Source organism: Pelobates fuscus, chromosome 3 (assembly GCF_036172605.1).
Source record: "Pelobates fuscus isolate aPelFus1 chromosome 3, aPelFus1.pri, whole genome shotgun sequence".
Classification (NCBI taxonomy): domain Eukaryota; kingdom Metazoa; phylum Chordata; class Amphibia; order Anura; family Pelobatidae; genus Pelobates; species Pelobates fuscus.
The window spans coordinates 79,069,387-79,094,680 of NC_086319.1; the positions used below are offsets into that span (position 1 = coordinate 79,069,387).

The 25,294-nt window shown below is 41.9% G+C and overlaps 1 protein-coding gene across 1 annotated transcript in view; it reads right to left on the reverse strand.

The window, feature by feature from the left end:
* The window catches only part of GPRIN1 (G protein regulated inducer of neurite outgrowth 1), a 51,939-nt gene extending 28,177 nt beyond the window's left edge, over positions 1 to 23,762 (reverse strand). Inside the window, exon 1 of the mRNA XM_063447281.1 lies at positions 23,701 to 23,762. The gene's annotated coding sequence lies outside the window, so the exon portion shown is untranslated. The remainder of the gene's footprint in view (positions 1 to 23,700) is intronic.
* Between the last annotated feature and the right edge of the window lie 1,532 nt (positions 23,763 to 25,294).

Sequence of the window (25,294 nt, forward strand, 5' to 3'; positions counted from 1 at the left end):
GACTATTATATCTTGACTCTGCCTCACTCCAAAACCAGTCAACATGCACTTTCAGTAGAGGTTAAGTACTATCCTACTCACAACAGGTGGAGCCCCGTCAAACTACTGGACTCATATACCCAGCATAACAACGAACCACTTTCAGTCTACAAGGTTCGGTACTCACTACCACCACCTTTATGACACACGTCAGGTCTTTACTTGCACAGCTGGGCCTCAAATCAGCTAACTATTCGGGCCACTCCTTCCGCATAGGAGCGGCATCCACAGCATCCAGTGCAAACATTCCAGTTCATGTTATCAAGTCACTAGGGCGCTGGAAATCATCGGCTTACTCTAGATACATACCTAACCCGGTACAAGAAGTAAGAAATGCCTTTCAATACATGTCTGGTTAAAGTATGTATATTGCTGGTATGTAATAAATTTGATTTTCTACTTTTGCCCTCTTTATTTACAGGCCTACCTCATCGTCGGTTCCGGCACACCACAACCGACTTCTTGCTCTTTTAATACCATCGTACACTTATCAGTGTTTGTATCTTCTGTACTATCATGAGCCCTTAACACAAGTATTAAGGCCTTTTGGCCTGTAATTGTGGGAGGGGCGTATGACACACCTCTTCCCTACTTAAGGGACACCCCTTACCTGGCTCCATATCGTTCGAGGTCAGCGCTGCATCACCCTCCCACCCACTCCTCATTATTAACTCCTTTTCTCTTTACATTTCTTCTTGGTGGGCCCTCTTTATTTACAGGCCTACCTCATCGTCGGTTCCGGCACACCACAACCGACTTCTTGCTCTTTTAATACCATCGTACACTTATCAGTGTTTGTATCTTCTGTACTATCATGAGCCCTTAAAACAAATATATATATATATATATATTTCATTTTTTGTTTTTTTTTATTCAGCAGTGTTTTGCAGCCATTGCTACCACCAATAAGTAGTGGGAGTCTTAACACAGCATATCTGTATGGTTTTATTTCATATGTGTCCTATTAAAGTGGCACTTTAATACCATTTGGGGTTACAGCTCCTTCTCGGCGTTGACGTTACTGCTGTAATCCCGTACATAAGCGAGAGTACAGCATTGAGGTCTATGGGGGACCCCGTGAAACTGCAGGATCCTCCAGAGACACAGCCAATTCCCCACAGCTGTATTAGGTTCTGTCTTGTGTCAAGGAAAGTGAGGTGATAGAGAAATACAGAGACTAAATAGTCCCTACCTTGTCTTTGCATATCTCTTGACTGGCTTGGAATTTCAGTAAAATTCCAACACAGTCATAATGAGTATTTCATTAAGATTCTATATTTATGAAATACTTGTTTTTTTTCAGTTGGAAGAGTTTGGCAGTGCTGCTTTAACTCCTTAAGGACACATGACATGTGTGACATGTCCTGATTCCCTTTTATTCCAGAAGTTTGGTCCTTAAGGGGTTAAGGGTTATTTATTTTGTAGGAGTTCATAAAAATACCCCTTTCTGTCTAACCAGAGATTTTGACAGAAGCAGGGTGAGTTGTTAGTTTAAGACTTACAGAAGAGGTTTGCCTTGAGGTTGCCAGCTGTGCTTACACTTTAATGAGCCCTTAAGGTACCCCTTGAGGTACCAAAACAACTTTAGGAAGTGCAGAGTTCCACTTGGCAGGGGCATTGCTGTTTGGTTGAGAGCAGTCAGATGACGCTCTCAATCACTGACTCTCCATTCGCAAAACTGGCTTGCAAAGAAACGTACCTATTGCAAGCCAGTTTTGTGAATGAGGAATCAGGTGACCGCTCTCAACCAATCAGCAGCCCCCCAAGCCTCCCGAATCTGACATTACAGAAGCTGGAAGCCGTGGTGAGGGGAGCGGTGATCTCCTCTGGAGGCAACTTGATGTTAAACCGTTGGAAAATGGTTTAATCCCTGAAAGTAAGAGTGCCTCCAGGGGACTCCTGACACCATAACCACTTCATTTAGATAAGTTGTTTTGTTGCCTGGAGTGTTCCTTTAAGCACAGTTTTATTTTATACTTTGGGTCCATCTAGCACTGCTCCCAGCCTCCTGTATTTCAAACAGGTCACTGCAATGCAAGGCTAGCTCACTGGCTGAGAGCTTCAGCGGATTATTCCCAACCAATGAGCTAAGCCTTACACAGCTGGATTTAGCTCAGATTGAGGAAGTGGTTTGACTCATTACAAAATAGGGATACTTCTGGCACCTTAAGCAAAAGGTACTATATAGGGTTGTAGTGGTTATGGGGCTTGGAGTGTTACTTTAATTGAACTGTGTGGATGCTGTCAAATAAAGTTGTTTAAAGTTACCTGCACTAAAATATCCCTGGAGTCAGCTATGGCATAGTTTTTAAGCACTTGAGCTCCTATCAGGTAGACTAATTTTTTTGTGTGCAATGTTCATGGCTCCCTATAATAGTTCTGCTCCATGTAGGGTTACGAGTTCTTATCCTGCGTCAACCTATGATGCAGTGCATCACTTAGCTTCATCCTATAGCATACAGTCTCCTGTAGTTTCAGACTGTGATACATTGCATCCTATATATACACGCCTGCACCATCATGAGCAGCAAACACCTTACATTGAGCACCTGGCCTACATAGGTCTGCGGTTTTCTATCCTATTTGCACATGTCTATATGTGAAGTGATCAGCACCATGCTGCCTGCCCTCACCTGCATTCTGACTATTCTATGCTATCTGACCTTGGTTCATTCTCAACTAAAGGGATACTTTAAGTATCATAACCACTAGAGCACACTGCAATGGTATTGTGCCAGGAGTTCACTGATGCCGTCCTGGAGTATGCTTTAATACTGTTCTCAAATGGTTTAACACTTACCTGGTTCTATTGTAGCCCATGGATCAGCGCAGCTAAGAGGAATAGGCCTTGACAAAGCCAGGAGGTAGGCATAGCAACCACAGGAAGTTAGTGACAGCTAGCATGCTGGGTAGGGTGGAGCCATAAGGGGAATATTTACACCAGCCATTATATGAAGTGGCCATTTTTTTTTTTTTTTTTAATTCTTTAATTTTTTGTGCATAGATTGACAATATACGTGTAGCGCCACGACAGCATCCACATGCGTTTCCTTAACATTTCACATCATGACAGTTTAGACAGCACATTTTTTATAATAATTGAGAGAATCAAACTATTAAACATCGTTTACATGTTTTAACAGGCTAAGCTAGACATGCATGGAACAATGCTGATTGCGCTTAAGATATGGAGCAGGCAGGTCGTTTAAATGTATGTCTTCGGAAGTGGCCATTTTAACTGAACCTAAGCTTACCTGTCAGTTGTCCCTCCCACCCTCCCTGTATTTGGTTAGGTTAGTTGATTTCCCGTTTTTTCACAGCGTTGGGGAATGGCCTGGTTAAATCGGAGGGTAGATGGAGGAGAAAGTGGGCATCCTGAGGTTTAGTGTGGATTGGGCAGTGTTGCACGTGGTTGGTAGGTTCGAGCCCGTCGGTGGCTCCGAACCTGGGGGTGTGGTGGTGACTTGGTACACCCTACACTGGAACTGGTGGTTAGCGGTGTCTTGGTACACCCCTACAATGGATATGGTGGGTAGCGGTGTCTTGGTACACCCCTACAATCGATATGGTGGGTAGCTGTGTCTCGGTACACCCCTACAATTTAACCTGGTGGAAATGTGGTCATATTGGGCGGCCAGTTTCTGTATTAACATGTTTTTTTAGATTGCTATCTATTGTTATTATTGTGGGGTCATTGCTAGGGGTATGTTATGTATATGGGGGGATGTTAACTTTAATAAGATTTGTTGGCAATGATGTAGAATTATTAAAAAGTCTTTATTGTACTTGTATTGAATTATTGCACTAACTCCATTTTAACCTGATGCTGTGACAAATCCTCCATTTTGTCCTCATAACCTGACTTCTCCATATGAAAACTACATTACATGACAGAATTGCTCAGCACATCTAACACAATAGACAAAGACTGTATTTTTCCATAAAGATATGACTAACCCAGGAACTGCTGAATTTCCCCTAACTCGCAACATAGTATAAATTGAAGGCCATGAGAACACTGTAGTAATGAAATGTTCTATTCATAAGAGACCTTGCACCTGACCACGAGATCTGACATCACCGACCGTGTAAAATGACGCTCAAGACCCCCTTGTCCCCACCCGTGTCCAAAATAATACCACCTCTTGGTGGGTGGACACGAAGCTAACCACTTAGTTTTTGATCCAATTAATAATATTGATGGGTGGACACTGATATAGTCACATAACATTTAATCCAATTAATGATGTTTATTTGTTATTATCTGATATTCAATGATGATGTCATTTTGCCTTTAAAAAGATCTGCATAACTGTTTTCCACCCAGATTGCATTAAATTTTCTGAAGTGCTTTTAACCTGAACTCCATGTGTCAGTGTGAGCTTACTTCTGCGTATACGCAATTTAATCATCTCAGATTTGGACAGGAACAGATAGACATTTAAACATATTTGTTTATTTCTAAATTAATCTACATCAATTTGGCGCTTTCCAACGTGGGGCATCGGGCTATGGCCTCTGGCCGGTGAGCCGTCCTAAGGAAGACGCTGTTGGACGGGGGAATCCTGGGGGTAGGAAAGGAGACTGATCACCTCCAGGTACACGGTAGAGACTTCTGCAGAGCCACCGGTATGTTCCGGCCCCTTTGATTGACCCGTCCACGTGTCTGTGACTGCTTCCCGGGAGGACATCAAAGACAGGTAATATCTTGCCCGGTGTCTCGTTACTCACTTGTTTACCTGCATTTTAGTCTATCTGTTGCCTGGGTGTGTTTGAATTGTTTGCCTGTTTCCCCATTTTGAGATAAAGGGGGGTGGACCTGCAGGGGATTTGCCTGGGGTTCTCTGTCTTGCTTGTTTTCCCCTTTTTGGGATAAAGGGGGGTGGACCTGAGGGGACTTGCCTGGGTCTTCAGTTTGTCAGTCTATCTGTTTGTATTTTACCCCTTTTGGGATAAGGGGGGGTGGACCTGAGGGGATTTGCCTGGGTCTTCTGTTGCCTGTTTTACAGCCTAGCTAGCTTCTTGGTAACCCACAGCTTCGGCTGGGGGGAGTCCGGTTTTGGTAACCCACAGCTTCGGCTGGGGGGAGTCCGGTTTTGGTAACCCACAGCTTCGGCTGGGGGGAGTCCGGTTTTGGTAACCCACAGCTTCGGCTGGGGGGAGTCCGGTTTTGGTAACCCACAGCTTCGGCTGGGGGGATTCCGGTTTTGGTAACCCACAGCTTCGGCTGGGGGGATTCCGGTTTTGGTAACCCGCAGCTCCGGCTGGGGGGATTCCGGTTTTCTTTGGTAACCACAACCCTGAGCGCTGGGGCTGGTGGAATTCCAGTTTTCTGTTTATTTGTGAGGGGGGCTTAGTCTTGTGGCAGGGGACTCTGTTTCCTGGGGGAATTCAAGTAGGCATTGCTTGTTTTTCGCATCACGTGGTAGTGAGACTTATAAGTGGGTTTTATAGGGGCACTACGGGAGTGAGGATAGAGGTGGCCACATTCTTGTGAGCTACTGTGCAGAGGGAGGCTGACGGAACTCGGACCGGTGTCAGTTGTTTTCCGTGGCCGCTGGTAGTGAGACTTACGAAAGTCGTTCTCCGAGCGGGGACACTACGAGGTTGAGGGAGGTGACTTTGGAGTAAGCACACGAGTAAAGGAAAGGAATTACTGTTGATTTCATTTGAACTGTGATGCATGCACTGTATTTCAATTGTATTGTTGTCTTGTTTGTTTAATTAGGAGTCTCATGAACTCCTGTGTCTGTCTCTAAGGATTTTCCTTACCTTTTTATCTTTTCAACACTTCCTATACTATTACACTATCCTCTACTATTTCTCTTGTGAGAGAAGTGATTGGTCACACACTTCTCACCCCACTCCAATCCGTGGCTACCACCTCGGGTACACGGAATTAGTGACTAGTCTGCGTTTTGGGAAGATGCACTTGGAGGGACCCACCCTTTCTGAGTGGCAGCTGACCATTGTAGATAATCTGTTTAATCTTCTTTCCCCTATATCTGGGATGCCTGTATAGGAGGGGAATGGAATGGGGTTAAGAAAGCCCAATAAGGGCTGGCTAGCGCGTGTGATCTAGTTGAAAAGATTGCTAAAGTGTGTAAAATTGCTGTGCCTTCATGTGGTAGATTGCAGCTAGAATTCAGCAGGAAGGTTGGGCTGAGGAAGAACTAGATCACAAAGGGTTAAGAATATATGTATATTATGATCATTGTTTTTGTATTTTGTGTTAGCCGTTACCCTGGTAGAGGGTGGGGGTTTTGTATTGAGTTCCACTGAGAGTATTACTATATTGTGATTGACCTGACTGGATCAGGGATTATTTCAATTATTGCTATAAGTATGGGTACCCTAGGTGTATTGTCTAAATGTTGTGTTTTTGTTTCTCTTTGCTTTTGCAATAATTGTAACGTAACTGTCTTTCCAGCACTGACATGGTTAAAATGTCATGCTTGCAGTCCCCCTCCCTTTTTGCCTTCTGTGAGACAGGGGAGGGAGGAGGAGGGGGGGCGTGTTTGGGACTCAGTGCGATTCAGATTTGCGTTCCGTAGGGTTATCCAGAACTTAGCAATGGAATTTTTTGCTAGAAAATATTCTAATTGTGTATTTTGTTATTTCAATTGAAGTTGATAGGATCGTGTGGGGGATGTAGCTCAGTGTTTATTACGAAGGTTAGGAAAGTGAATCTGATGCAGGAATAGAGAATTATTTGGACGAGTTAAAAATGTAAAGGCAAGTGTGATTTGTTGCAATACTATGCAATGTGGATAGAGGGAATATGCAAAGTTGTTACGTTAGATTGTGAAGAGGAAAAGTGAATTGGTAATTGTTTGAATCCCGTGAGTTTATTTTTTGCACCATGTTATTTCAAAGCTTCACGGGCTGTTAAATGTATAATGCTTTCATTCGTCAGCTGAAATGCCCTAAAAGAAAATGGCCCCTAGAACAAAAGAAGGTTGTCCTTAAAGAGACACGTCAGTCCTGGCTCCTGCCCTCACTCTGCCCTTAGTGAGGTCATATCCGCCCATATATATATCGTGAATCCTACTATTAATTTCCCTATATCAGGAAAGTGTCTGTGAACAAGTGTGTTTTAACTTTGTATAAAAAAATAAATAAAAATTGATAACATGATGGAAGAGGGGTTATCTTAAAGAACATTTACTAAAAGAAAGTTCTAATAAACAAAGATTTCTTGAACAAATGGTAATACAATTAGGGATTGGTTTCAAAATGTTTTGATTTAATTGAAAATGAACCAGTTAACATTCTAAGCATAACTATTAACAAATGAATAAGGTGGGAGTGTGTTCCAATCTGTTTTTTGTTTTTTTTTACTGGATAATGTTTGCCTCCAGATTAAAAGACTGACTAACATAATTTTTGTTGTAAGCCCAGATATTTTATTATTGCATATGCATAGGAATTGAGACTTTGGGCATTATAGTATATTAATTCTAGATCTGTTACTAGCAGCAAGTGCTTAGCCTTATGCCTATCCCACGCATGCTTAAACACTTCTACTGAGTTAACCTCTACCACTACAGTTGGAAGACTATTCCATGCATCCACTACCCTCTCAGTAATGTAATGCTTCCTGATATTATTTTTAAACCTTGGTCCCTCTATTTTTGAGACTATGTCCTCTTGTTATGGTAGTTTTTCCTTCTTTTAAATATAGTCTCCACTTTTACTGTGTTGTTTCCCTTTATGTATTTAAAATGCTTTTATCATATTTCCCCTGTCTCGTCTTTTCACCAAGCTATACCTGTCAAGATCCTTTCACCTTTCCTGGTGAATTTTACCCTGCAATCCATGAACCAGTTTAATAGCCCTTCTTTGAACTCTCTCTAAGGTATCCATATCCTTCTGAAGATATGGTCTCCAGTACTGTATCCAGTACTCTGCACTTCCCTCTTCCTACTGCTAATACCTCTCCCTATGCAACCAAGCATTCTGCTAGCATTCCCTGCTGCTCTATTACATTGTACATTGTCATTAACAGCCAGAAACTGGAGAACAAGAAATGTGAATTAATGTATAGCCATTTATAAGCTTAACAAAATCTCCATTATCTTTTCCATTTATTTTCCAGAAGACAATGTTATTTGTCTATTTCGTATGTTTTAAAGATACATTATCAGTGAAGAGTAGAATAAATTTTATCCCATTTGCGAGACATAAAAATTGTGATAATGTATATTTGTGATATAAGTAGGAATTACATTTTGAGATGTTAGATATAAATTATTAAATTAAGAACGAGAGTCAGGGATAGCGTTTGTCTCCGCGGGCACAAGACCCCGTGTGGAGAAGTGGTGGGCAAGCCATCATGGGCCACCCATGGGAGTGAAACGTTCGAGGCTTGTGGAGACAAGATGAGCATGTTAGCCTTTTATTATTTTTCTCTAGGGAAAGCTTAGGGCCAGTTAATAGTTGTTGTACATGGGCTATTTGCAGCCTCCATTGCATTTCTACCTAGTCTTGATTTCTGATGTATCCTCCATTGCTACATCACCTGTCTGCTCCCTTACCTGCCCACCCCCGCTTATTCCTCCCACCGATCCCTCCCCTTCATCTGCAGTCCCCCACTTTCCCCTACTGCCCCTCCCTCTACTCCTCCTTCTCCTCCTCCTACTCCTTCTTCCTGCTCTTACTCCTCCCTCCTCTTCCTACTCCTCCCTCTACTCCACTTTCTCCTCCTACTCCTTCCTCTACTCCACCTTCTCCTACTCCTTCTTCCTGCTCTTACTCCTCCCTCCTCTTCCTACTCCTCCCTCTACTCCACTTTCTCCTCCTACTCCTTCCTCTACTCCACCTTCTCCTCCTCCTACTCCTTCTTCCTGCTCTTACTCCTCCCTCCTCTTCCTACTCCTCCCTCTACTCCACTTTCTCCTCCTACTCCTCCCTCTACTCCACTTTCTCCTCCTACTCCACCTTCTCCTCCTCCTACTCCTTCTTCCTGCTCTTACTCCTCCCTCCTCTTCCTACTCCTCCCTCTACTCCACTTTCTCCTCCTACTCCTTCCTCTACTCCACCTTCTCCTCTTTCCTCCTCCTTCTCCTCTACCCCCCCTACCCCTTCCTCCTGCTCTTACTCCTCCCTCCTCTTCCTACTCCTCCCTCTATTCCTCCTTCTCCTCCTCCTACTCCTCCCTCTACTCCTCCTTCTCCTCCTCCTACTCCTCCCTCTACTCCTCCTTCTCCTCTTCCTACTCCTCCCTCTACTCCACTTTCTCCTTCTACTCCACCTTCTCCTCTCTCCTCCTACTTCTCCTCTATTCCTCCTTCTCCTCCTCCTACTCCTCCCTCTACTCCGCCTTCTCCTCCTCCTACTCCACCTTCTTCCCTCTCACTCTATCCACTACTCATTCTTCCATCTCCCCACCACCATATCTATATCCTTTATATGCTTCCTCCCTTCTTATTCCTTACCAATTTCCTCCGCTCATAGACAACTCTGCCTCTACCTGACAACATTATATTTTGAAGAAAGGTTGCTCTGGCCACTCTTCCGCCACTTCCCAGGGGGGAATACCACACTAACGAAAAATTAAAATTATTCAGACATGAAAGAACTGTTTTGGGTACTCTCAAGGAAATAGTGCGGTCCTGACCCAGATTCCCATGGAAGTAAGACACCTATAAGGGAGGTGGCTGTCCCTCATGTTTTTTCTTCACTAAGCCCCCAGAAATCTCATGAAAGGAACACATGAAACACTAACAATCAATTTGCAACTCTCTACAGATGGGGGTCAGCAAGAGAACTGTAAATAGAAAGACAAATACCCCCAATCTCACACAGAAATAGGTGAGGAAACCTCTCCTACTGCTCCTCATGGTTGCTTTGAACAGATGAAAGAAGAAACAAGACACCTTTCAACAGAGCATGCAGTAGCTTTACCAGATCCTGACTCCACTCTGTTTGCGGATAATGAGGAAAGGTACCATACTGGATTTGCTGTTGCTACAGAAGATCAGGTACGTCAAGCATCTTCACTTTCCTCACTCACATTTGCTCAAGACGCTGAACTGACAGCCTTCTCAGTGGCATACAAAATGCCTAAAGGAAGACATGCCAATACCTACACTGACTCAAGATATGCCCTGGGTGCAGCACATTATTTTGGATCAATCTGGAAGATAAGAAGCACCACTCAGCTGACTAAAAGCTGCCAACCAAGCCACAAGTGCACCAAGGGAAGTGGACAGAATGGTGTCCGCTAAAGAAACTTCTATACTCACCATGTAAATCCTACCTACAGATCTCAAGCTTCTGAAAGAATGACAAGCAGCTACTGACCCTGAAGAAATACAAAGCTGGAAAAACAGAAAGGGGCAACCCTTGAAGACGGGCTGTACTCCAACGCTCTCAAGCTCTGTTTACCCAAAAACATGTACTGGGCAGTGATCCCATGGAACTTTATACCTATCCAAGACCCTCATGAACTCTTTGATCTCTAAATACTCCTAAGCACCTAGCTAACTCTCAATATCCCTTTCAAGAATCCAGGTGACAAAGAGCTACTGGGTCAAATATGCACTAGTTATAATAGACATTTTGTCAGGATGGCCAGAAGCCTAGCCGGTCATCAATGTGACAACCAAGACCATATACCCAATAGTGCATTGTGAAAGTTGCAGAGATCACTCAGTGGATTCATTGTTCCAGATTCAAGACTCTCTCTCCCTCTCTGCAACATGAGAAGTAACATTTGTTGATTTTGACACACTTTTGACTCTAAAGAAAAAAAGATACCAACAAGTAGGTGTTTGATGGCCATAATAATGCCTGACCACCTGCCATCGATGGAAAGCCGAGGACCCCAAAAGGAGACCTCGTGAAGCTAAAGAGATCCAAACGCCAAGCTCCCTCAGGATTATTTGCCCATCCTGAGTTTGTGGTGATATTAATATTGACTAAATGATCCGAGTCCACCTACGCTGATGTAGCGTGGGACAGGTTTAATACTACACCCTAGCCAAGGTTATTATGTCAATACACATAATACATGACAAAGTACTCTTGACACACCACATTCATGCTTCAGAACATAAAAAGGAGCACCCCTCTAAAGGGAAAGTTTGATATATATATATATATATCTCATTCCAGGATCCTATTTAGCCTTGACTTGCAGAGAGTCCCAGTAAGGAAGCATTTCCCAAGTAAGTGGATTAATCTCATAAGAGCAAGCATTAGGCTGCTAGAGTAGGACCTGCCAAGAATGGGGTACTTTGATGCAGTTGGCAGGCTTATGCAATGTATGATCATATAATGTAACCAAACCCCCATTATTTGTTACCTAGGTGAGGTGTTTTTAAATAGTACTATGTAGGATTTGAAATCACTGTTTAGTTAATAAGCGAGTGCACTGGTTTGTGTATTTTGTATTTTGGTCCCAGTAGCACCCTGTAATAAATCCGTGAATAAATGCATGTTTAGGTGAGTGCAGCCCTCCTGACCTTGTTTATAATTATAGGGGTCTAGGCCAACCCCTGGGTTTTGCACCCCTCCCTGCCACAGGTGTCTCATTCCAGGATCCTATTTAGCCTTGACTTGCAGAGAGTCCCAGTAAGGAAGCATTTCCCAAGTAAGTGGATTAATCTCATAAGAGCAAGCATTAGGCTGCTAGAGTAGGACCTGCCAAGAATGGGGTACTTTGATGCAGTTGGCAGGCTTATGCAATGTATGATCATATAATGTAACCAAACCCCCATTATTTGTTACCTAGGTGAGGTGTTTTTAAATAGTACTATGTAGGATTTGAAATCACTGTTTAGTTAATAAGCGAGTGCACTGGTTTGTGTATTTTATATATATATATATATATATATATATATATATATATATATTGATGCCATAGGTGAGCCAAGGGTGGTACCAGATTTTGCAGTAAAGGGAAAGTTTGAGTCCATTTTCCCAACCGTCACTGCTAATAATAATAATATTTTGATTTGCATTTATTATATCTATTGCAACCAACAACGTTTACCTGTCACCATGACTTGTTCTGCCTATATTCCAGATAACACAGGTCCATATGGTAATGTAAGCTTGTCTATTTATGATGTCCCTCCGAAGAACTAAGAAGACTTTAAGAACCGTTACTTCATAGGGTTTTGTGCCTTTGGGCTAACCTGTCCTCTGAAACTAACCAATAAAGTTTTTATCTCTTAGAATTTAACATTTCATAGGGGGGACTGATGTAGAATTATTAAAAAGTCTTTATTGTACTTGTATTGAATTATTGCACTAACTCCATTTTAACCTGATGCTGTGACAAATCCTCCATTTTGTCCTCATAACCTGACTTCTCCATATGAAAACTACATTACAGGACAGAATTGCTCAGCACATCTAACACAATAGACAAAGACTGTATTTTTCCATAAAGATATGACTAACCCAGGAACTGCTGAATTTCCCCTAACTCGCAACATAGTATAAATTGAAGGCCATGAGAACACTGTAGTAATGAAATGTTCTATTCATAAGAGACCTTGCACCTGACCACGAGATCTGACATCACCGACCGTGTAAAATGACGCTCAAGACCCCCTTGTCCCCACCCGTGTCCAAAATAATACCACCTCTTGGTGGGTGGACACGAAGCTAACCACTTAGTTTTTGATCCAATTAATAATATTGATGGGTGGACACTGATATAGTCACATAACATTTAATCCAATTAATGATGTTTATTTGTTATTATCTGATATTCAATGATGATGTCATTTTGCCTTTAAAAAGATCTGCATAACTGTTTTCCACCCAGATTGCATTAAATTTTCTGAAGTGCTTTTAACCTGAACTCCATTTGTCAGTGTTAGCTTACTTCTGCGTATACGCAATTTAATCATCTCAGATTTGGACAGGAACAGATAGACATTTAAACATATTTGTTTATTTCTAAATTAATCTACATCAGCAATGACCCCATTTGTTATTCCTTAATTATTTTATTAATAATTTAATAAAGCTGTGGACTAATTATTTCCAACAGTATAACCTGTGTCCGTGTTTTAATGGGGGTTTGGGTAAGGTTAGCGCATATGCCGGCAAATCCGACTGTGCGCCTGTCATGCTCCTTCTGCTCTGCACAGCTATGCGAAAACAGAAGTTCACTTTAACATACCAACTTTGGACATTATTCAGTGGCATGGCCGACTGTAGTAATTATGGTCCCTTTTAAATTCTGTTTTATGTGAACATTCTAATGGTAAAATATAACTTTACCTATTTCTTCGTTAATGGGACCCAACTTTTTGAAAAAGTATACAGTTTGAATTTGCTAATGATTCAAAATCTTAAATTTTCTGTAATAATCTTTGCTATTGATATTTTGTACGACAGGACACGATGTTAAGAAAATCCCCAGAGGCCGTCTTCAGGTTAAGATCAAAACGGACTACTCAGTAAGATCCCAGTGTGGATCATTCTCTGGCTAACTGATCTTACACAACATTCTGCTCTTTCTCGATTTTACAAATTGTGTGAAAGGTTGGATCTGAACTGACATTGTTGGTGATAGACTTCTGTAAACAATTTAACATACAAACTATACTCACTTACATAACATAAACTGTCACAATAGATCATTAAAACAAAACTAGAAATAAAGAAAATTGAATCTTGCAAACAGTATGCACTTAGACCTCAATGTTTCCTATAGGGATTTCACTAATGCTGGATGTCCTCATGCAGAGTGTGAGGATGTCCAGCGTCATTTAGGGGACCTAGAGTATATTCGCATCCAGGAAGTGCCTCTAGAGGCAGTCTGATTGACTTCCACTAGATGCAGTCTTAGTCCTGGTAAGGTAATTAATGCAGATTCTCTAAAAAAAGCAATGTGGGGGCGGGGGGGGGAGTGGCCTGGCACCGCATGGAAGCAGCAGCTTAATCAGTGATCTCCGCCGACCTGTGGAGTTTACAGCATGTCACATTCTGCACACTACGATATACTTAACCAGCCACCGTGTGCACCGGGCACACAATGACAACAAAATCCGGTAAAAATTGTAAACAAAAAACGCTCTACTCTCACCTAAATAAACCTCACACAATGCACATGAGCGACCAATATGGCGCTGACGACCCAAGCTCCCCAGCATCTGAGCCTGAAGCCAGAGACAACCAAGGCAGCTCATCAAACAAAAGCACACTGCCTGCCACGGATACATCAGTGAGTACCATGCTGCAAAATTTACAGACAGCCCTACGCTCTGACTTCTTAAAAATAGCGTTGGACATTAGGGCGCACATACAGGCCTTAGGCGACAGGACGGCGAATCTTGAGGGAAAAAACAGAGGGGATGATAGACGCTCATAATGAGCTAGCAGACGCACATGCGGCATTACAAAGCAAAGTAAATTTTCTGGAGGGGACAATTGCTGACAAGGAAGATCGTGACAGGTGAAACAACATCAGGCTACGTGGAACACCTAAAACTGTAGGGCTGCAGGACCTGACGAAATTCGTCCAACACTTGTTTAAAACCCTTATTCCAACGCTAGAAGTCACAGACCTCCGCCCAACTTCTACACCCAGAGACTTCATTGCTAGAGTACATTACTTCACAGTAAAAGACTAACTAATGCAAACGTCTAGATCTACTACCACATTACCAGGCAAATTTGAAGACATAAAAATGTTCATAGATCTCTCAGCAACCGCTATGTATAAAAGAAGGACATTTGCACCATAACAACTGCCCTACACAACGCCAATATAACGTACAAGTGGGGATTTCCTGCCAAACTGCTACTCAAAAGAAATGGCGTCGACAGAGCAATTCTTACACCTTAAGAAGGCTTGAAATTACTCAAGGACTCCAAAATATCTACCTTTTAACCGACAACACAATATCGCCAAGTTCTTCGCCACCTAGAAAAATAACTTAAGAATGGCAACAAGTCCCATATAGCAGGCATATAGCAGACCCGCTGAATCATAGGACCTCAAGCTCCTGACCACCATGTCCTGATTCCACTGGACGCTGCTCAATAACCACCAGATATGTATAGACTATTGTTGTACAAAAGTTGCCTGATTGCACCCGTGGCTGACTTCACCACCAATGTGATCCACAGCCATGAGTCCACAGACGGAAACCTATTATTAAAATTGTTCTGATACCTGCTATTAACTGATTACTGAATGCTAACTTACTAACAAAATAACCACGAATACCACAAGTGGCTTACATAACAAGCCACTGTTTACCACAGTCTGTAGGAAACTACTGTGATAACCATATAGCCACTGCTACCGACTGGTTACCAAATATTTGACTGCCGAAAGAAAACCCACCACCTCACACGTACATAATAAGCCATTTTATACCCGTTCGCAGAATACTGCACCGAGTAGACGTGTGCAATTCGTTTCGGTCCTAATGTGAATTCGGATGAAGTTTGGGCAATTCGGACATTCGTGTACTTCCGAATGTCCGAATAGATGAATTGTCGAAGTCACGAAGTTCCGAAATTACTGAATTTACGAAGTACTGAAGTTGCCGAAGTTCCGAAGCACAGTATTGCCTAAGAACTAATATACTTACCCAGTGGAAGAATAATTAATGTTACACTGTATACAATTTTAAATAAAAAGTATACAAACATAGCCAGGATTCAGCTGTAAGCATTTGCAACACTTAAAACAATCAAGTAGCACACATTCATATCAAATGTAAGTTACTTAGCCAGTCAATGGAATAACAGGAATGAATAAGTAGATAACTCCCTAATTCCCACGGTATTAGGGAGCTATCTACTAAAAGACTGAAAGACCTAAATTGGTCTTTCAGACAAATTTACTTATACTAAGTAAAGATTACGTAGTATTAGTAAATTATGCCCCTACTCGCTATACCGAGAGTAGGGTCATGTCTATTAAACAGTGAGCAGCTCACTGCGTGGGAAAGTTCTTTGGAAATTTCCCACGCTGTGTAAAATGACACAGAGCACTCTGATTGGTGGATTTCAAGACAACCAATCAGAGTGCTGTGACAGGTAAATGTAGAGACTTACCTGTCAGTCTCTTCATTTACCTGTCAGAGCACTCAGATTGGATGGCTTAAACCCACCAATCAGAGTGCTCTGAGCCTAATTGCAGGGAGGGGCAAGGCTTTATAAGCCTTCCCCCGACCTGCAGAGCTCAGTCTGCGCGGAGCCCTCCATGGGTGAAGATGGATTATTTTTGATGATTTGCGCTCGTTTTTTTTTTTTAAGTGCGTCGGTTATTATGGATTTTTATTTGGCCTTTTTGTGGCTGTAAAAAGAAGATTTTAGAAGAAAGAAAACATCAAATGGTAATTTTTTTTTTTTTTTTTTTTACAGGTACTTAGTTAATGGTCCCCCCCTCATTATTTTTAGGGTGAGGGGGGTAGGTAGCGGTTAGTTTTTTTTTTTTTTGGAGGGGTGTGACTAGGGGTTTGGGGACCCCTAATCACCTGGGGGGGTAAATTGTTATTTAGGGCCCCCACCCGCCGCTCAGGGGTGGGGGCCAGGGGGAGGACAATAGGTCCCCCCTATTGGTATTTAGGGCCCCCACCCACCGCTCAGGGGTGGGGTCCAGGGGGGAGGACATTAGGTCCCCCTTATTGGTATTTAGGGCCCCCACCCACCGCTCAGAGGTTGAGGCCGGTGGGGGGACATTAGGTTCCCCCCCTTATTAGTATTTAGGGCCCCCACCCACCACCCAGGTAGGCTTAGTAGGCCTTCCTAATATTAGCCTATACTATAAAGCCTCCGCATTAGCAGCGGGCATACTACTACATTCCCCGCCGGGGAAAATTCAATGGGTGGACATGGAAAATGCAAAAATTCAGGGACGCGGTATTGTTGACTACCTATGGACATCCAGGTGCTTTAGAACACTTAGACTGATCTACTCCCAACCACATTAATTACCTTCAAATTCTGGGATGCATTCCTAGATGCAAATTCTGGGATGCATTAGGATGTAAGGGTACCTTCCACAATAGAGCACCCTTGACTGCTCTGGAGGCGGCGACGCCAGATATCCCCTTGCAATGCTGGTTGAAAGCGGGAATAATCCACATCCACCACTTATTAGACACACAGGGATAATACCATTCCCAGAACTCCAAACGAAGTGGAAACTACCATCTAACACTTTTTACTTACCTGAGACTCAAGGGGATTGTAGCCACACAAGTACAACTCCAACAAACTATCCCTAATACCAAAAGCCATATCCATTTGCTACAAAGCACGGTAACACACTTTGCCTCCACAACTACCACATTGCAAATTGAAATGGGAAACAGACTGCTCCCTCCAGCTCTCCAATGAGGACTGGATACGAGCCCTTAACGACCGGTCCAGACACACGAGATGCTACACGCATATAGAGGCCCACAGAAAACTGCTATATAGGTGGTACATGACTCCACACAAACTTCATAAAATATATCCAACGGTGTCACCACTCTTTTGGAGGTGTTCAACAGAAGAAGGCACATTCCACCATATGTGGTGGACATGCCCGAACATTCATAGCCTCTGGATAGAGGTACAAAAGACCCTGGTTGCACTCCAAGTCCCTAACCTGCCGAAAAATCCCCAGACATATCTGCTACTGATATTTCCGCCCGAACTAGACAGGGCACACAGACAGCTGAGCTCCATTACGCTTCTAGCAGCCCGAAACCTACTGGCCCTCCACTGGAAATCCACAATATGCCCAACTAAAGACCAGCTCTTGGACAAAATACAACAATACCATATCTTTGAGCACATGGCTCTGGTCAATAGCATAGAAACATGGATGTTCCAGACCACCTGGAAAACATGGGTGGAGTTCCATGGCAAACACTAAAACCAACCTTGCTATAGACCGTAAGTTATAACGGACAAAACCGCTGAGCACTAGGCTCTCTTGACCCGATCCTAGGTCCTCTGTTTAAATCTTGTATTTTAAATGTTGTTGTTGAATACATGCTGTTAAAAGGACAATGTCCTCACAGAACAATTGATGTTTGGCTATAGTGGTATGTCCCAATGTCCTAACTATAACCACACATACGCAGATGAAAGCACTGAAAACGACACACGGCCACCAATCTCACAGAAGAGGTTTCTCATAAGAGACATAGATGAAGGCACAGCGCTGCCAAACAGTTATCTTTGACCTTATTGTACGAATATTGATGTTTTAACTCACCTTTCTTCTTTATGTCCCCAGGTGCTTTTCCTATGTACAAAATCCGAACAGAGAAAATTAGAAATTAGTAACTTTTTCCTCTCCATCCTCTTTTCTGTACCCCATTTATCTGAAAACCAATAAATAAATCGATTGGGAAAAAAACAATGTAGGACTAAGTGGGACAGGGACACTACATCCAGACAACGTCAATGACAGAAAGAGAAATGAGAAAAAAAAATGTATTGGGGTATGAGCCAGTGCCCGTAAACCCCTCAGGTCTGATTAGTCACATATTCTCTCCACAGTTCCCAAACCTTGGAAAAGGTGGACACTATGTGTCTCACTATTAGCTCATCCATTATGCAATGTCCTCTATTTTAGCTAAGACCTCTCTTAGGGACGGTACCTCCATCTTTAGCCAACCTGCCACCAAAACCCTTTTGGCTGCCAAGGAAATTAAGTTTAGTAGTTTTTTGAGAATGTTTTGGCATTTCCTTAATTGGGCATGAAAGCAAAAACACCAATGGAGATAGTTCCATGGGTCTCTGTAAGACTTTTCCCTTAATCTCTTTCCAATACTCATGTAGTTTGGGACAGTCTCCCGACATGTTAGTTTTTTTAGGAAATAGACTGCTCCATAATTTGGAAATACAAACTCAATCTAAAGATATACATGGAATAATTATTTTAAAAAAAGGCGGATATATCTTCCCATCTGCCATCACTTGCAATGTTTGATGGTCATCTCATTGCACTCGAGTAAGATGATCTATATGCAGGCATAGGCCACCGTTCGTACTCCAGATCTTGTGGACTACATCGTCCATAATTTTCTTACAGCCATAATGCTAGCAAAGCACTAGTAAAGATGTAGTCCACAACATCTGGAGTGACAAAGCTTGCCTATACCTGCTCTATAGGATCTCTAGATATAACAGGCCAGGCGTCTCTTCTGCCATGACCTGGAGGCCAAAAGATGAAAGCACAAGGAAAGAGAGCTATAGATACATATATCGCCTAACTAAATTTAGAGGAACTTGTGCATTTTGCTCAGTATTACAGTTAGTGGCTAGTTATGAATTCAGGCAACCACAGTGTAGTGTAGGGCTAGCTGGAAAATGCATATAAATGTTACTTTCAGTTAGGCCTTATATGTCAGTCGTTCAGACAGTTGAACTATTTTGTTTAGCAGACTGCCTGCTGTGTTTCCCCATTTCATGTGTGAGTTTATACCTGCTTTTCCTAGCACAATGGATTAAACATACTTGGATTCTGTTAGCCTCAATGTTGAAGACAGCAGGTGAGAAGGGGTATTGAATAACACTGTACCTTAAACCATGAAATCTCAGTTGGAGTTGCTATTTTGCTGGAACCTATATTGTTAGTGAATCAACCTGATGTACATCTTTAATGCAATTACTTTGTTGCAGCTTTTCATGTTTGCTATAACTACTTGCTTAATCCAAGAGACACTAAAAATAGATCTTACGAGGTTGTATAATTTAATTTAAATAGGCTACCAGCTAAATAATTATTGAATTAAAAGAAATAATGATATATTTAACAATATTCCACTATTTTTAAAGAAACCCCCTTTTTCTCTTTGTTATATATTGTGTGATCTTCCACATAGTGTTCTCATCATAGGCGTGCGCACGGGGTGTGCCGGGTCTGCCTTGGCACACCCTAATCCCCGTGGCCCGCGCTATGTGCCTCCATGGGCCAGTGAGGGAGATCAAAGATACCACCCATAGGCAGCGAGGGAGGCAGGAGAGGACCTTCCTCAGGATAATTATGCTATTTGATCCTGAGGAAGGTCCCTGTGCGGACCGAAAAGTTGATCTACTTTTAACTTGATGGAATAAAGAATTTATACTCGGAAAGACTGTGAGTGCAGCCCATTTTCCTATTTTTGTATATTCAAACCCCAGGACTGGCACCCGGCACTTTAACCCCTTAAGGACACATGACATGTGTGACATGTCATGATTCCCTTTTATTCCAAAAGTTTGGTCCCTAAGGGGTTAAAGATTTTTAAATCTATATTTAAGCTTGAGTGCAAGGATTACCCACATTTTATATATATATATATATATATATATATATACATATATACACGCAGCGTGTGTGTTTGTGCTTTAGGGTGCACACCCTTATGCAATAGGCTGCGCACGCCTATGGTTCTCATAGCCATAAGGCATTACATACACAGACCCCATGTGAGTTTATATCCGACAACAAAGCTCAGAGATTCTCTCATCCATATTACGACTATTTATTGCAATGAGAAGAAGAGGTTTTGCACATTTTGAGAGGGTAGCCATTCCACTTAGGTCTGCATGTTATTCACTAGAATCAGAATTGTCAACAAAATTGATCAGCCGAACAATTCAGCTATTTAATAAATGCAGATTGGGTGACTATTCAATTATGGTACTAAAATTTGCAAATTCCGTTGACTGATGTTTGGGAAACTAAGTTAGAATGCTAGGAGAAATGCAGTAATTCAGCTATTTAACAATATCTGGATTATAGACGTAAATGTTGCCCAGAATCATTTAAGATAAATTGAGATTAAGTCAGAGGCAGATTATCGAACCCCTTGGGCTGTTAAAATTAAATCCCAACCATGAAATTCATGACGGGTGGATAAACCGTGTTAAGTAAATATGATAAACCAGAGTTGGCGTACACCTCTTCAAGCCATATGCAGGGTAAATGATCTTATTGGTAGTCTATGAGATCCTCCGTGAAATCAAAAGAGACATTTTTCTTCCCTCTTCCTCAAACCAGTGAGCGGAAGGTGAGCAGGGGTTCCCCAAATATCCAGTTATCCAGGGATGGATCTACAGTACAAAAGTACCCACTATTCCCTTACCCCTTATATTGGTGTTCATATATGGAAATTGAGGGGGGTCTTTTTGGTAAATGTGAGGTCCTGCACCCTTACCACACAGGGGACTCTGTCCTACACCTTGCCCCAATTATCTTGCCCTGTTTCTCAGCTGTGAGATCATTGTTCTTCATCCATTCCTTGGGTGACTTAAGTGCGATAGGATCTTACACTTATAGGATTATTCGCTAAAGTGAGAATTCAAACTGAATTTAAAGTGAATTTCAAATTTAAGAAAAAAAAAATAGCTAAACTGGAAAAATTCTCTAAACCAACTATGTTTCTGGTTTTGCTACTTTTGCCTAAAATTTAAAATTTACTTTGAACTCACTTTGAATAATTACCCTAGTGAATAACCCAGTTAAAAGGATACTATAAGTGCCAGGAATACAAAGTAAGTTGTATTCCTGGCATAATAGCTCCCTCTGCCTCCCCCCTCTCTCACGTCCACCCCCCTCCTCCACCCAATGTAAATAAAGGGTTATAAACCCTTTATTTACTTACCTTATCCCATTGCTGATGTCTTTCGGCGCTGGGTCGCGGCTCCGCTTCCTCTGACATCTCGCAACTAAGCGGCACTAATGCACATGTGCGCCAAATGCCGTGCACACATTAGGCATCCCCATAGAAAAGCATTGGGTCAACCCCAATTAATGCTCCCAGATTGCAAGAGAGGAAAGAATCTACTTTTTAGAACTCCTGTTTATTTAATTAACTTTCAACATTCCCTTATATGAGTGAGGGAGAAAGAAGACATAGATCTTAGCTGCTGGTAGGGGGTCATGAAGAATGTATCTGGGAGATCAGTTTAGGAATACCTGTAGCTTGTGAATTAATTCCATACAAAATGCTTGTGTTATATGCTCCCAGTTACTTGAAAATCACAAAATTCTGATTATTTTTTATAGTCTGCGTAATTCGCTTTTTCTCTTTGGCTGTTCATGAATACAGCGAATATCAGCTATATTATAAAAGAGGATTTTCTTACTGTACTGACTCAATATTTAGCGAATATACCCCAAACAGGATATCACAGAAAAACAACTAATGGACATCTTTACAGAGAGTAACAAGCTGTGTACAGAAGAACTGGCAAACAAAATCATGTAGAAAAATATAACAAAAGCCAAAAAAGGAGAGTGGGAGTGGGATGTGAGACTGGCCGTTTCCTTGGAAACACACATCTAGCTGCATATGGTACTAAAGAAATGGAATCCCCTCTGTTATAATGTTAGAGGAGAGTGCTGACTGCACTGACAGCTGAACTGCTACTAGTCTTTCGCTACATGAACTTGATCCTTTTCCAACGTTCCTACTAATTACTGTACCTACTCTCCCAGAAGGGTGCATGTTGGATTATAATGGTCCCTTAGATGGCACCTAGAATATTTACATTCCCAGGTGGGCTTTACTCATGTCACCTGCACCTGGCTTATAACCCCTTTTGTTTCAGCCCTGATCAGTTTTAAGATTTAACAATTTCTTTCCTGATCTAAAAGTAAAAATAAAATAAAAACAAGCAAACGTATAGGCAGGAAAAGGCAAAATTTAGAAATACTGAAATAATAATTAAGGAAAGCGCATATTGAAACATTAGAGGGTCCTGATCAATCCTTCAACCAAAAACAAATAAACAAACAACCGTGCGTATTCCCTGTCTCATAATAAAACAATCCATTCACCTAATCAGTAGACTTTTTAATCGCAAGGCATTCTCCGTATCGTGTAACGTGAGTGCGCCTAATTATCAGCTTGATCCGTTTAAAACACAATGTAATTATTAAATGTTCATCATCTACCCATCTTCATGCCCTGTTTCGTATTAACGAAACCAGTTTCCCTAACATTGCCTATTAGGACCTAATCGTCTTCATTATTGCAGGCGCATAATTACATCTGTTGCCCCTAATGCCCTTGGGATGCCAAAGTGGATGACCAGCGTGTTCGTTTACAAAGTCTCGCCAGCTCTTTGACACCGTAACGGTTAATTAAAAAGGGGATTAGCTCCGATGCCATTTCTCTTGCTTTGTTACAAACCGTTTCGCAGAATGTGTCAAGATTCTACAACTGTTAATCGTCTCCTGTTGAAAATTACAGAGCCTCGAATAAGAGATTTACATAAGAACTCAAGTGTGTGGGGAGGGGGGGGGGGGTGTGGAGGGTTAAAATAAAAACAATTTCAGGTTATTTATTAGGGTTTTAGCATAGCAAATGTATTTGTAGTTATAGTCAGATCATGACAGCCTGCCTACAGATGCATTTAGAGAAGTAAACCGCCATATAACAACCCATGCCTTTACAATTTCAACACGTGCTGCCCCCTCACAGATGGCAGAGCTAACCCTGCCACTACCAACGAAAGCCATAATTCAGCCAACAAGACCCTTTTAAAGACAAACATAGGTACCAGTGACGGGAAGAGACCATGTAAAGAATAAAGCAATAATGAATATATACATTACTTATAATATACGTTTCCAAGCATACTGTCAGAGTGTATCAAAAGGTAAGAATAAAGGGACAAGAGATAGAGGGAGGGACAGGAAGGGATACTACACCAAACTAAGGTGTGATATAGGACCAATGTAATTACCTGGATGAGTCACACAACTGAACCTCTTCTGTCTGAGGAACACTTTGCTTGCTTGCCCTTCTCCTTTCCTAGTGATACTGGAAGCTGCGTGTTGCAGTCATGCCTGCCTGTGGGAGCATGCGTGTGGGAGGAGAGAGAGAGAGAGAAACATAAGTGAATGTTTTTCTCCCATCAAATTACCCCGCGTCATACTAAGAATCAGCAAGAGAAAGAACAAATACAGGAATATTACACAACAAGGAGGGAGCAGGGAATGGAGAGAACAGGGTAGTATGTGTTCTTTTTCTGATGTTGAGAACAAAAGCAGCAAGAAGGGACGGAAATAATCAAATGATTTGTGCATGCAAAATAAAAACAAAATCACACAAAAGAGAGAGAGGAACAATTCAAAACTACATAGGCCATTAGAAATAAACAATGTTAAACAGCGTGCAGATAAATGCCTCAGAGAGAACAATAAAACGTAATCATTTGCTCCTAATACATTTGCTCCTTATATAAGTTTAACATCCACAACCTAACGGACGTCATTCAAAAGAGAAATAGTCCAAAAAAACAGAATTCCAACAAAGCATTAGCAAGAGCCAAACATTCTCAATCTACAACATCCACGTGCCATTCCACAACAACTACAACCCAACATACCCCTACATTTCACTGTGATCAAATAACTACACATATAATTGTAGATTATACTAGCTTTAGTGTAACTATAATCTTAATTTTATTAATGACAGGAGGCGAATATTTGCTTAAGTCTCTCTTTACTTGAACTCCACAGCAGCACATTAACATACAGAGATAAACACCAAAGACAAAAACATAAGGTATCTATATAAGGCTCCTCCCAAGCCACCATTTCCTCTTTCATGCTGCGACAATGCAACGTACACAACAATGGCAATAACCATAAAAAGAACAATATAACGTAACAATGAATGCCATCTGGAAATACTTCTGATAACGGCTGATCTTGATCTTCATCCTGCCAAACGGTTGATGAAACGAACTGAAGTCGAACCATTAAACTGAAACGAAATAAACAGAGTCGAAAACACTGATTAGTGAACGAAATGTACTGAGAAAACATAAATCCCACGATCCAGTACTGATAGGATAAAAACATGAGATCCATCACCAACTACCATCAATACAATCTAACGGATACTTCCCCACTACCCTCAAACATCACCCAGACTACCAGACCTAGCCCAGGAACCAAACAATTCAACAGAAATACAATAAATGCAATCCATCCATATAAGGGGGGGAGACACCAAACTGGGTGGGAAATATTCGCCTCCTGTCATTAATACAATTAAGATTATAGTTACACTAAAGCTAGTATAATCTACAATTTTATAGCATGACAGGAGGCTTCATATTTGCTGTTTTAACGCTCCGACAGCAAAGCAAAAGAAGCATGGTCCGACGGTCTAAAGTAAAATTGGCGAAAAGTCTCTTCACGGGACCAGTCCGCCGAACGCAAAATGTCCTGAAGGGCAGCACCCGCCTGTGGCGAAACCAACTTCGCCACTGTGAACTGGAGAAGCCTGGTTGCTAGCCTCCTGCCCTGCGACTATGGCCCCTGGAC